This window comes from Oncorhynchus nerka, unplaced genomic scaffold, assembly GCF_034236695.1.
Source record: "Oncorhynchus nerka isolate Pitt River unplaced genomic scaffold, Oner_Uvic_2.0 unplaced_scaffold_2419, whole genome shotgun sequence".
Lineage (NCBI taxonomy): Eukaryota > Metazoa > Chordata > Actinopteri > Salmoniformes > Salmonidae > Oncorhynchus > Oncorhynchus nerka.
Genome location: NW_027038877.1, coordinates 6,169 through 19,917, shown reverse-complemented (window position 1 = coordinate 19,917; position 13,749 = coordinate 6,169). Strand labels below are relative to the sequence as shown.

The window sequence follows — 13,749 nt, the reverse complement described above, 5'->3', positions numbered from 1 at the left end:
ACTTCGTGCTATCTTGATCGTTGGCCACAACTTGTTCCTTCTTTCTATGTCTTCCGGGCTGAGATGCTCGGCGAAACGCATACCATGGCTCTGAAGGAAGGCGTTCTTCCTAGCAGCTTTCAGACAGCATCCCTGTAGAATCTGGTAGTGAATAGGATGATGATACCCTGGTCTTGAATCGCTTTGCTGTTGCTTCTTGCCGAGGCGATGTACAACGTCGATGTTATCACCAACTTTGTTCTTCTCTGCAGGCAAAACTTCTTGGCAGATACGGATAGCCTCTCCTCGCACATCTTCATTCTCCACCTCTGGCAAGCCGTAGAGTCTCAGGTTCCATTTTCTTGTGTATTGTTCCAGATCAGTGAGACGTCTATGGTAGACATTGTTATTTTTTTCAACTTTTGTCACTCTCGTTTTCACATCATTAATTTCACCACATGCAAACTCCACAGTCTTTTTCAAGCCTTCGATAACCATGGTGTTCGCGGCTACCATTTTCTCAATGGCGTCACACCTGGAGTTGATGAGTAAGGAGAGGGTAGCCACGATGTCAGAGTTCATGTTGGGTTTTTTGGAGGGTGGAGGTTTGCACGGAGTAACCGGTAAAGAGGGGAATTCGTCATCTTCAGCATTCGAAAGCATGATATTATCCATAGGCCAAGTGTAGTTATGGCAGTTGTCTATAAGCACGTTTCTCTCTTGTTGATTAGCAATAGAACGGCTAACTTTTTCCTTTCTTTTTTTGTCACGACTTTGCATGGACATGCTGAAATAAATTATCCAATTATCATTCCAGTCACAGGAAAGGTCTTATATCTTGAACAAATAAAAATAATAATGACTAAACTTTTTTTAAAACAATTTTCACAATCTTTCTGAAGTTTGGTACGGAGCTCGGTAAAAAAGCGTCTGTTCAAGCAGCCATCTTGGCCAATCCTTCCTGTGTGATTCCTCAGGGACACAACATCTTCTCCAAGCTGTCATCCAGAGAATATAGTTTCCTTATGCAGCTGTTGAAACAGTCCATCGTGGCCACAGACCTCATGCTCTACTTTTTGTATGTACTTTATTGTGTACACCAGATGGGATTTGATATAGACATATTTGAGGATATAGTCTCATACAACTCACTTCAAAAGCCTAGTGCAATCGTTTTAGTTTTTTTGCCCATATATATGATAACTGGCTTCATCTTTTTGACATACGAACTTGATGTACAAGTAAAGAATCTGTATTCTCATCACAGCTCTTGGTGAGTTAACAAATATTCTAGTCTGTACTGCCCCCTTGTGGATTTTTATATCACTTACGCCCCAGTGAACAAAATGGACTAGAATCTATGCAGTCTCTCTTTTAGGAACAGGAACATGTTTTTTTTGCGCGAGTCGACTGGAATGTGAAAGGCCACAGAGACGTGTATAGCCAGACAACTGGATGTTTTAGCTGAGATCATGACTGTCTGCCTGAACTCTCCCAGGTCCATGCTGATGACAGCGTGTAACTTGGGGTCCGGCACCAAAAACCCTGGGAAATATCACACAAGGTAAGACGGATATGTTTAAAAAAAAAATCTTTTTGACCCGGACAAGTTTATATTAGGTTATTGTGAATACTATCAGGCCTGTCATTTCACTGTATTCATGTAAAAAAAAAACTTTATTCTGTCTTGCTAATAATAGTTATTCTGATGTCCTTCTGCTAGGTGGCAGAGCTGGTCACCAGAGTAATTCAGCTTCACCAGGAATTTAGTTTAAGAAATATGTTTCAAAATAAATAGATTAAGAAAAATAAGTGTTTTTCTTTGACTTATCTTTCATTTTAATTGTATTTTAATTTTTTCAAATGTACTATTATATTTTTTGACTTTTTATTTGTATTTTTTTTTAAGGCTGTCACATCTGTGAATGTGGAATATGTTTTGTTGGTTGATTGAAAAACAAGAAAACTTAATAAAACTTTAAATTGAAAAAAAAGAAGAAAATAAATATGTTTCCCAGAGTATTCCCACAAATAAAAACAGAGATGTGAGGGAATAGGGCATATTCCCCACAGAAATGTCTGGGAACTTGCAGGTGACTTTGTGGAAGAGTGGGGTAACATCTCACAGTAAGAACTGGCAAATCTGGTGCAGTCCATGAGGAGGAGATGCACTGCAGTACTTAATGCAGCTGGTGGCCACACCAGATACCTACTGTTACTTTTGATTTTGACCCCCCCTTTGTTCAGGGACACATTATTCCAGTCTATACATATAGCCAGTATAATTTCAGTTAGTCACATGTCTGTGGAACTTGTTTAGTTTATGTCTCAGTTGTTGAATCTTATGTTCATACAAATATTTACACGTTAAATTTGCTTCAAATAAATGCAGTTGACAGTGCGAGGACATTTCTATATTTTGCTGAGTTTGTTACATTATAATTATTTCTATATGTCATGTTACATTAGAACTCTTACTAGGTCGTGTTACATTAGAACTCTTACTATGTCATGTTACATTAGAACTCTTACTATGTCATGTTGCATTAGAACTCTTACTATGTCATGTTGCATTAGAACTCTTACTATGTCATGTTGCATTAGAACTCTTACTATGTCGTGTTGCATTAGAACTCTTACTATGTCATGTTGCATTAGAACTCTTACTATGTCGTGTTACATTAGAAGTCTTACTATGTCATGTTACATTAGAACTCTTACTATGTCGTGTTACATTAGAAGTCTTACTATGTCGTGTTGCATTAGAACTCTTACTATGTCATGTTGCATTAGAACTCTTACTATGCCGTGTTGCATTAGAACTCTTACTATGTCATGTTACATTAGAAGTCTTACTATGTCATGTTACATTAGAAGTCTTACTATGTCGTGTTACATTAGAAGTCTTACTATGTCATGTTACATTAGAAGTCTTACTATGTCATGTTACATTAGAACTCTTACTATGTCGTGTTGCATTAGAAGTCTTACTATGTCATGTTACATTAGAAGTCTTACTATGTCATGTTACATTAGAAGTCTTACTATGTCGTGTTACATTAGAAGTCTTACTATGTCGTGTTACATTAGAAGTCTTACTATGTCATGTTACATTAGAAGTCTTACTATGTCGTGTTACATTAGAAGTCTTACTATGTCATGTTACATTAGAAGTCTTACTATGTCATGTTACATTAGAAGTCTTACTATGTCGTGTTACATTAGAAGTCTTACTATGTCATGTTACATTAGAAGTCTTACTATGTCATGTTACATTAGAACTCTTACTATGTCGTGTTGCATTAGAACTCTTACTATGTCATGTTACATTAGAACTCTTACTATGTCATGTTACATTAGAACTCTTACTATGTCATGTTACATTAGAAGTCTTACTATGTCGTGTTGCATTAGAACTCTTACTATGTCGTGTTACATTAGAACTCTTACTATGTCATGTTACATTAGAAGTCTTACTATGTCGTGTTACATTAGAAGTCTTACTATGTCATGTTACATTAGAAGTCTTACTATGTCATGTTACATTAGAAGTCTTACTGACCCGGAAGAGTTGTTTAATACGCCACATGATTGAAATAGGGATCAATCACACAGAAATTTGCCTTTACAAAATAGTTATGATCATTTCACATTTGATGAATGATTTCAACGACGTGCTTGTTATCAGTCTGTTAGATCACCACTGCAATGTAAATGTTATACTATTGTGCATGTTGATTGAACAGAGAATGGTTATGTTCAACTGCTGATGCCATTTCAGCTGAGGAAAAAAGTGTATCGGGAATGTCCCACAAATAGTGTAACGGCAGCTCTTTCCTTGCATGTGCACCTCAGAATACCATGTCACTACAAAACGACTCTTCCAGAGCCACAGATTGACGATTCAGAAAAATTAAAAACGTACAATTGTCCTATTGCTGATGAATTGAAGGGAAACTGTGAACCCAGTTGGTTCCCTGTAGAACAGAAAGGGCCATGGTGTAGCTGCATTATCCTAAATAAAAGTTAAAAATGGAAGCTATGAATTGTCTTGTAGATTTGTTCATTGGAGTAAAAAATAAATAAATAATAATTGCTGTGTGCATTGTTGGGTATGGATCTTTGACTACAGTATTGAAATCAACCAATTGCTATGGATGTAGCAACATATCTGAAAAAACTGCTCGTTTCATTTCAATGTATTTATTGCACAAACATCATTGATAAAATGTACTTAAAATGTTAACTTTTTAAGAATAAAAAAAAAAGTTAAAAAATAAATAAAATACATGCATAACATTCAGATTTCAAGCTCTCATTAAGTTCTCTTTCGGGAACCATCACAGGAAGTAAAATCATGAAACTGATTAGATAAACGCTGCCTCCGGCTCCACCATTTCCTTTGAAGGTGGAGAGGTGAGATACTTGGGCAGGATTCGTATCCTACAAAAAGAAATTGAACTGTATTTTAAGACGGTTAAATGCTCTACTAACAAAAAAGCTGTTAGAATTGTAAGTATATGCATGTCCCTTAAGGTCCTTGTGTAATTGTAATGTGATATTGTAGCCCCGCCCCTAGCCCCGCCCCCAGCCCCGCCCCTAGCTCGATTGTCCATTGTTTGTAATCTATGTATGCTGGTGTTCCCTCATGTGCTTTATGTATTGATTTGTTGTTAATAAAAAAAAAAAAAAAAAAAAAAAAAAAAAAAAAGAGATACTTGGGCAGGAAGGTGACAATGCATTGTGGGAAAGCTGCGACGCCGAGAACAGGAGGAACGCAGTAGTGACAGTAAAACGGTAGCAATACATTTCATGCATCTTACTCAAGCACCGTACAGTACAATCCCATTTCTGAGTTTAGGATTGGGCACAACATCGACACATGCCTCGCAAAGAGGCCAAACTGATAAGCATAATCATCTGTAAATTGTGACGAAAGGTACAATTATCTTTCACTCAAATGTATCGTTTCCAACATTACCACAACGCTGGGACGCTCACCAGGGAACAGACAATTCAGTCGGATGCATTTCGTTGTTGTCTAAATACAACCTCAAGCAACTGTTTTAAGTAGTGACAAAATATTGTAATTGAATTTAAAGAAAATGTTTTTCTTTGACATGAACACGTAACATTTAAAGTAACAAATATGAACACATCTTTTGATATTTGTAAATTTGCATATCGAAAAAAAAAGAAGTTTAATCAGGATATAGGTTCATGTATTAACTGTATGAACGTGCCATACATTTAACTATACGGCATGTACAGACCTACATATCCAGGATGTTTGCATGGTCTATATAAAGTAGTGAAAGGGCTGTGCTGAAAGTCTTTGGAACAAACATGGGTATTGGGATTCAGTAGTCTGTAAAATGTTCACACTAAAAGCACGTATGTCTCTGTCCACAAACTGAACTCTGTATGACAGGCAAAAACCATGCAAGGTCAAATCTAAAATAAAACTTTTTTTTAATAAGAAAAAATACGTTGATATGCATCATATCCTAGTTTCTTCATATACAGTTTAACGTTTGGGTTTGAGGGCCATTTTAACCCAAAGGTACATTTCAGAAGAGGCACGACTTCCAACGTAATATAAATCCTCTTAGGTAGGTAAAACAAAACACACATCTCCCAGTAATCATTAATAGTATAAGTAATACACGGCTTGAGTGGAGAAGCAAAGACCAACTGGAAACAGGACATCTAGAATGAAGGACACGCACATAAGGGAACATACAGGACGCCATAAATAAACCAGTGTGTGTGTGTTGTGTAGGAAAGGGTGAAGACAGACATCTTCAGAAAGGCACAGAGCTTTAGAAAAAGCATTCATCTAGAACTCCCTGCTAAAGTACTGCCAATACACAGGTAAAATAAACATCTACCAAAAAAACATCTAGTTAATGAAATTGGCAAGAATTATAGGAAAATTAAATTATAGGCAAATATGGATGTTATCCTGCATCATGTACAATATGAAAAAGGGCATTCTTCCGGCGTGGTTGTAGACACGTGACTGAAATGACCGCATCTCATCACACATTTACAGTACTATCGTCAGTATGATACACACGGCTTCATTCACCAGATCATCCTGGACGAGGACACTACTGAGGACCTGATGCAATGAGCTTCTAAATGAATCATAGACCATTATGACCGTTACAGCATTTATTTTAACCTTTATTTTACTAGGCAAGTCAGTTAAGAACAAATTCTTATTTTCAATGACGGCCTAGTGGGTTAACTGCCTGTTCAGGGGCAGAACGATAGATTTGTACCGTGTCAGCTCGGGGATTCGAACTTGCAACCTTCCGGTTATTAGTCCAACGCTCTAACCACTAGGCTACGCTGCCGCCCCAGCATGTTAAGTGCAGTAAGGCAAGTCATCTGACTGATGTTGACTGCACAACAAAGTCACCCCGAAGGTGAATGACATTGATACTGCTCGTCATATTTAGTAACCATTATTCCAAGAGGTTGTTATAAAAATGTCATGTAAATAAATTAGAGGAGGTTTCGGTTGCCGAAAATGTTTTCCGGGTCCACATAGTCCTTAACGGACTTGAGCATCCCGACGCCCACGTTAGAGATGCTGTCCTTCATCCACTCCTTACGAAGTTTCCCAACTGGAGAGATAGAGAGAAGAAAAAAACACCAAGGAGGCGAAATCAGCCCGATTGCCCAGGTGGCTGCTGGGAGACAATCCATCTTGTTAGAGTGAGTGAATAAACAGAGGGTGATAAATGCCTTTATTCAGAGAGGAGAAATATTTTGCATGGCATGATTTATGGAGCCCAACAGCCTATCAAACTCATTAGGCTCTGTGTGTTCCCCGGCTGGCTCTGCCTTTCCCTCTCTCATGTTCACCAAGCCCATTCTCCTCCCACAGATGTCACTGTGGGTGTGTTGTTTCTCCTCAGGCTGAATAAAACAACCTAAAAGTCCAAGTGGGCTGCCCCCCCACACACACACACACACCTCTCTTCTGGCCGTGGGCCAATGGAGGTGGAACAGCATGGGTCAGGCCTGGCCAGGTGCCCAGCAAAGGTACCAAGACCAGCGCTCTGCTTTACCAGCTGTCCAAACAGACACATTCCAGAGCCCCCAGTCCTGCCATGACCTATGCAGGGAGTCTGGAGCCTCTGGGAGAGGGGACTCGGTTGTCACTGGTCCCTGAGAGGACAGGTTGTCACTGGTCCTGAGAGGGACAGGTTGTCACTGGTCCCTGAGAGGGGACAGGTTGTCACTGGTCCCTGAGACAGGGACACTGGTCCCTGAGGAGGGACACCAAACACCAAGAAACACTGACCACAGGATGTCTGTAGGCCAGGAGTTTAGGACTTACAAATGCTGCATTGAAAATGTTCAATCCACTGTCAGTTATAGAATGGCAATAGACTCCTGCATCTCCCCAAATCGTGAATAAAGGTCACAGCAACCTCATTCCTTTCGTCAGATAACACACAATTCATTTAGGAAGTAAATAACGAGCAAACACAATGTTGATGAAACAAGATTCAATCTGAAAGCAAAACATTGGATCCTTGAAGTAGGAAGCTAGCAGTGTGTTTGCTCAGTGTCTGGGTAAGGGTCAATCATAAGGTCACGCAGTTTTTAGAACAGCACACTATTCTATAAAACAGCCCGAGAACAGAATGAACTTGAGCAGGAGCCATGAACACATACTTTGGTAGTACACAGAGCATACAGTGCCTTCAGAAACTATTTGTACCCCTTATTCCACATTTTGTTGTGTAACAGCTTGAATTCAAAATGGAGTCAATCGTCCGTCCGCCCCACCCACCCACCCATCTACACATAATACCCTGTCAAGTTGGTTGTTGGTTTGGTCATTACTAGACAGCCATTTTCACGCTTGCCATAGATTTTCAAAGCGATTTAAGTCAAAACCAACTCTGCCAATCAGGAACATTCACTGTCGTCTTGGTAACCATCTCCAGTGTAGAGTTCACCATAGCTCTATTATTTTTCATCCAACAGCATAACACTTGTCAGTCCTTGCCAATGACAAGCATAGCAGTAACTTAATGCAGCCACCGCCATGCTTGAGAATATGAGTTTCCAGAGTGGCACAGTGGTCTATAAGGCACTGCATCGCAGTTGCTAGCTGTGCCACTAGAGATCCTGGTTCGAGTTCAGGCTCTGTCGCAGCCGGCCGCTACCGGGAGACCCATGGGGCGGCTCACACCAGCCCAGCGTCGTCCGGGTTAGGGGAGGGTTTGGCCGGCAGGGATGTCCTTGTCCCAACGTGCTCTAGCAACTCCTGTGGCGGGCCGGGTGCAGTGCACGCTGACACGGTTGCCAGGCGTATGGCGCTTCCTTAGTTAAGAGGGCATTGTGTCAAGAAGCAGTGCGGCTTGGTTGGGTCGTGTGTCAGGAAGCATGCCTCTCCCGAGTCCGCATGGGAGTTGCAGTGATGAGACAAGAGTAACTACCAATTGGATATCACAAAATTGGGGAGAAAAAGGGGTAAAAGTAATTTTTTAAAAATGTTTAAAACCTTGACGAGTGGTACTCAGTGATGTGTTGTGTTTGTCCCAAACAAAAAATGAATTTCTTTGCCACATTTTTTGCAGTTTAACTTATTGCCTTATTGCAAACAGGAAGCACATTTTCGAATACTTTTATTCTGTACAGGATTATCTTTTTTCACTCCGTCAATTAGGTTAGTATTGTGGAGTAATTACAATGTTGTTGATCCATCCTCAGAGTTTTTAAATGACTGTGATAGGAGAACTAACTGTTTTAAAGTCACAATTGGCTTCATGGTGAAATCCCTGAGCGGTTTCCTTCCTCCCCGGCACCTGAGGAAGATGGAAGGAAGGAAGGACACCTGTTACTTTGTAGTGACTGGGTGTATTGATAAACCATCCAAAAGTGTCATTAATAACTTCACAACGCTCAAAGAGATATTCAATGTCTGCTTTTTATTTTATTTTTTTGCTATACCTTTGAGCATGGTGAAGTTATTAATTACACTTTGGATGGTGTATCAATACACCCAGTCACTACAAATATTCCGGCATCTACGTCAGGAAGGAAGCCTGTAAAGGTAGGAAACCGCTCAGGGACTTCTACAATGACTCCAATGGTGACATTAAAACAGTTATTTTAATGGCTGTGATGAGAGAAAAGAGGAGGATAGATGAACAACATTGTAGTTACTCCACAATACTAACCTAAATGACAGAGTGAAACACTCCAAAACAGGCCCCAATTAAAACTGCAAAGAAATGTGGCAAGGAAATCAACTTTATGTCCTGAATACAAAGCTTTATGTTTGGGGCAATTTTTTATTTATTTTATTTTACCTTTATTTAACTAGGCAAGTCAGTTAAGAACAAATTCTTATTTTCAATGACAGCCTAGTGGGTTAACTGCCTGTTCAGGGGCAGAACGACAGATTTGTACCTTGTCAGCTCGGGGGTTTGAACTTGCAACCTTCCAGTTACTAGTCCAACGCTCTAACCACTAGGCTACCCTGCCGCCCAAATCCAACACAACACGGAGTTCCACTCATCATATTTCAAAGAATGGTGTTGGCTGCAGTTTATGGGTATGTATGCTTGTCATCGGCAAGGACTAGGGAGTTTTTCCAGGATAAAAATTAAACGGAATAGAGCTAAGCACAGGCAAAATCCTAGAGGAAAACCTGGTTCAGTCTGCTTTCCAACAGACACTGGGAGACAAATTCACCTTTCAGCAGGACAATAACCTAAAACACAAGGCCAAATCTACACTGGAGTTGCTCAACAAAAGGACACATTTAATGTTCCTGAGTGACCTAGTTAGAGTTTTGACTTAAATATCTATGGCAAGACTGGAAAATGGCTGTCTAGCAATGATCAACAACCAATTTGACAAGAGGTTGAACAATATAAAAAAGAATCATGTGTAAATATTGGTGTACAAAGCTCTTGGACTGTACCCAGAAAGACTCACAGCTCTTAGAGACTTACCCAGAAAGACTCACAGCTCTTAGAGACTTACCCAGAAAGACTCACAGCTCTTAGAGACTTACTTACCAGAAAGACTCACAGCTCTTAGAGACTTACCCAGAAAGACTCACAGCTCTTAGAGACTTACCCAGAAAGACTCACAGCTCTTAGAGACTTACCCAGAAAGACTCACAGCTCTTAGAGACTTACCCAGAAAGACTCACAGCTTGAAGACTCATCTTCAAGCTCCGGCTCTTCAGGTGATTCTAACGTGTATTGAATCAGGGTGGAATACTATCTCTGCACACCCTGACCTCGTGTAAACACAGGTTAGAATAATGTATATTTCCTGTGGTGGCCCCTCCCACCTTTTCCTTCCCAGACTTCATTGGTTTTCTTTGCTACACACCCCAGTGAGACGAGCTCCATTTGTCATGTGTTGATTGTGGGCAGACAAACCGCCTGTCTGCGCCCAGATAGCAGGCTGTTATTAATCACAATTACAGAGCGGGCCTCGCACCCAGGAGCTGCATCAATATCCCCTCCTCCCGGCTGCACACCCTCCTACTCAGCCCTGGGTGGGTGGCTGGCTGGCTGGGTGGGTGGCTGGCAGGCTGGGTGGCTGGCTGGGTGGTGGCCCACTATTTGGAGGGCAGTAAATACTGGGTGATAACAGCAACATCATTTACCCTGGCCCACTGCCTTCTTATATTAGCAATCTGTTCATTTTTAACCTTCCCCACCTTCAGGAGAAATGGTGATTTCATATCGCAGCTGATTCACTGCGTGCTGTTTCTGGCAGGCAGAATAGCCTGAAGTGATGTATGAAAACAGACGAGGCGCCTGGCAATATAGATGAGGCAGCCATTAGGGTTTGCCCTGATAGTTGCTTCACACTCCCTCCCCTGCTCACGTTTCATTTGGCCCGTGTTAAGATGAACAAAGCGCCATTTCTCTGTACTGTGGGAAACTTTGGAGGTGGGAAGGAAGCGATGGAAGATCTCCAAGCCAAAACAGGAGGTTTAGAAAAAGACTGGCTCACTTCTATACAGCAGCACAGAGCCTGACAGACTGCCTTCACGAGACTTTAAACCACTGGCATGCCATCTAAGGGGATCTTTAAACCACTGCTGTGCCATCTAAGGGGATCTTTAAACCACTGGCATGCCATCTAAGGGGATCTTTAAACCACTGCTGTGCCATCTAAGGGGATCTTTAAACCACTGCTGTGCCATCTAAGGGGATCTTTAAACCACTGCTGTGCCATCTAAGGGGATCTTTAAACCACTGGCATGCCATCTAAGGGGATCTTTAAACCACTGCTGTGCCATCTAAGGGGATCTTTAAACCACTGCTGTGCCATGTAAGGGGATCTTTAAACCACTGGCATCTAAAGGATCCATCTCTAAGGGGATCTTTAAACCACTGCTGTGCCATCTAAGGGGATCTTTAAACCACTGGCATGCCATCTAAGGGGATCTTTAAACCACTGCTGTGCCATCTAAGGGGATCTTTAAACCACTGCTGTGCCATCTAAGGGGATCTTTAAACCACTGCCGTGCCATCTAAGGGGATCTTTAAACCACTGCTGTGCCATCTAAGGGGATCTTTAAACCACTGCTGTGCCATCTAAGGGGATCTTTAAACCACTGCTGTGCCATCTAAGGGATCTTTAAACCACTGCTGCCATCTAAGGGGATCTTTAAACCACTGCTGTGCCATCTAAGGGGATCTTTAAACCACTGCTGTGCCATCTAAGGGGATCTTTAAACCACTGCTGTGCCATCTAAGGGGATCTTTAAACCACTGCTGTGCCATCTAAGGGATCTTTAAACCACTGCCGTGCCATCTAAGGGATCTTAAAACCACTGCTGTGCCATCTAAGGGGATCTTTAAACCACTTCCGTGCCGTCCATCTGCGTAAAGTGAATACGGCAAGTCAATTTTATGAATTTGTAGGTTTTGATATGAAGAAATTTGGAAAAAAGATGAAATGGCTAGACGTGGGCGTGGCTAGACGTAGGGGCGTGGCTAGACGTAGGAATGTTCACTTGACTACCTCCATGGTGGTGCGAGAGGCTTCCTCCATTGGCTAGGATCTCCTCTCTGGCAGCATGCTGGGAAAGGACAATATCAATAAATACATCAATTAACACATTATGTAACTATGGCGATCACCTTAAAACCATGGTTGTGTATGTTCCCTCCTCAGAGGTAACGTTTCAGGTTAGATATAATGCATGTCTCTGGCGGTTAGGCAGTACAGGCGTGGAGTGCTCAAGTGAATTTACCTCCCACTTGTTAAATGTGTATGGACTGGATCCGCCAGTCCTCTGTAGTTGAAGGCAAAGTAGAAGTATATACATCGCCAGAGTCATAGGTCTGAGTCACTCTGCAAGACAGGAGAAAAGGGTTTTAACGTCATGATATCTGCAACAGAAAATATATGAGCTTGTTCACCATTTGTTGTTAACGCTTTTCCATCACTCGTCCCTCTGTAATTTCTCTCTCGGAGTTTTAAAAGGGAAATCTCGAAAATTGTTGAACCAAAATCTATTTTGTAACAATTAATACATTTTTAAAATCATTTGAATCAGAGGGCAAGAAGCAGACTGAGCTGAGAGCGGGAGGCTCCCTCTGAACTAATTCACCTCATGGTTTCTGAAGCGGAGGAGGGTGCATTGGATCTGCCACCTTGAATAACGCCCCATTATCAGGACATTGAAGCAGACCATCAGTACACTCCGATTGGATCCTCAGGCTACATTTACAATGGTTCAGAACACAACATCTTCAACACTGGCTGTCCGCATTGACTTAAAGATGGTTCCTTTCACATGAATATGCAACAGGAAGCTATAATAAATTACTGTGACAATTTTTGGCGTTCAAAAAGATGAAAACAAATTAAAGGGCTATTTGTTTCTTTTTCCAGAAGTACAGGACTAATGTGACATAATTCATGTTTGATTTCCTTTTCATTAGCAAATCATGGATATCATCCTTCTTGGTAGTCATGTGTGTTACTGCTAGCTCTCTCTCTAACTTCAGGGTCAAAATGTCTGCATTGAACATGAAACTAGACCCTTATAATACAACACTGTGCCTCAGGGATGGGCTCAGTGTACAAGTGATTTCCTGTTTCTTTTCTGTGTCCCTTTGTTTAAGGCGTTGTTCAGTGACCTGGCCTATCACTCAGCGGGTGCGCTGGCTTCTAGAGGTTAAGCGGACAAATCTATCTTGTTGACAAGACTGCAGACGGAAATGAATGGCTGAAGCATAATCAGGGTTGTAATTTGTCCCCAGTGAGCAAAAACAATGTTGTGTGTGCCAGGTCACACAGGAAGGTCCCAGTTCTCTCTGTCTGGTCACACACTACAGGCCCACAATGTAGCAGAGAACATCTTAGATGAGAGTCATGGGATCAACCACACAATGGTCCAATGCAGATTTTTTTTTTTTTCAAACTACCTACAGTCCCTAGCCACTTACGCTTTGACCTACACAGTCCCCCACCCACGACCTACAGTCCCCCCCCACCACCGACCTCTGCCCCCACACACGACCTGGTCCCCCCACACGACCTACAGTCCCCCCACCCACGACCTGGTTCACCCCCACGCACGACCTACAGTCCCCCACTTCGACCTACAGTCCCCGCACGACCTACGGTCCCCATACGACCTACAGTCGTTGACTCATCTAGCTGGACACAGACATTACATAGAGATTATGCAGAGGTTGTTAAGATGACCTCCCACAATGCCAGCAAATGTGTTTTGGCAAGGAACAGAGACAGGTG

General features: G+C 41.7%; 1 long non-coding RNA gene across 1 annotated transcript; it reads right to left on the bottom strand.

Moving 5' to 3' along the window:
* Positions 1 to 4,166: 4,166 nt before the first annotated feature.
* LOC135567189 (uncharacterized) lies at positions 4,167 to 12,066 on the bottom strand. Its single transcript, XR_010462288.1, has 2 exons — positions 12,007 to 12,066; positions 4,167 to 6,614 (listed from the first exon to the last, which is right to left on the bottom strand). It is a non-coding gene; the product is annotated as an uncharacterized LOC135567189 (long non-coding RNA).
* Between the last annotated feature and the right edge of the window lie 1,683 nt (positions 12,067 to 13,749).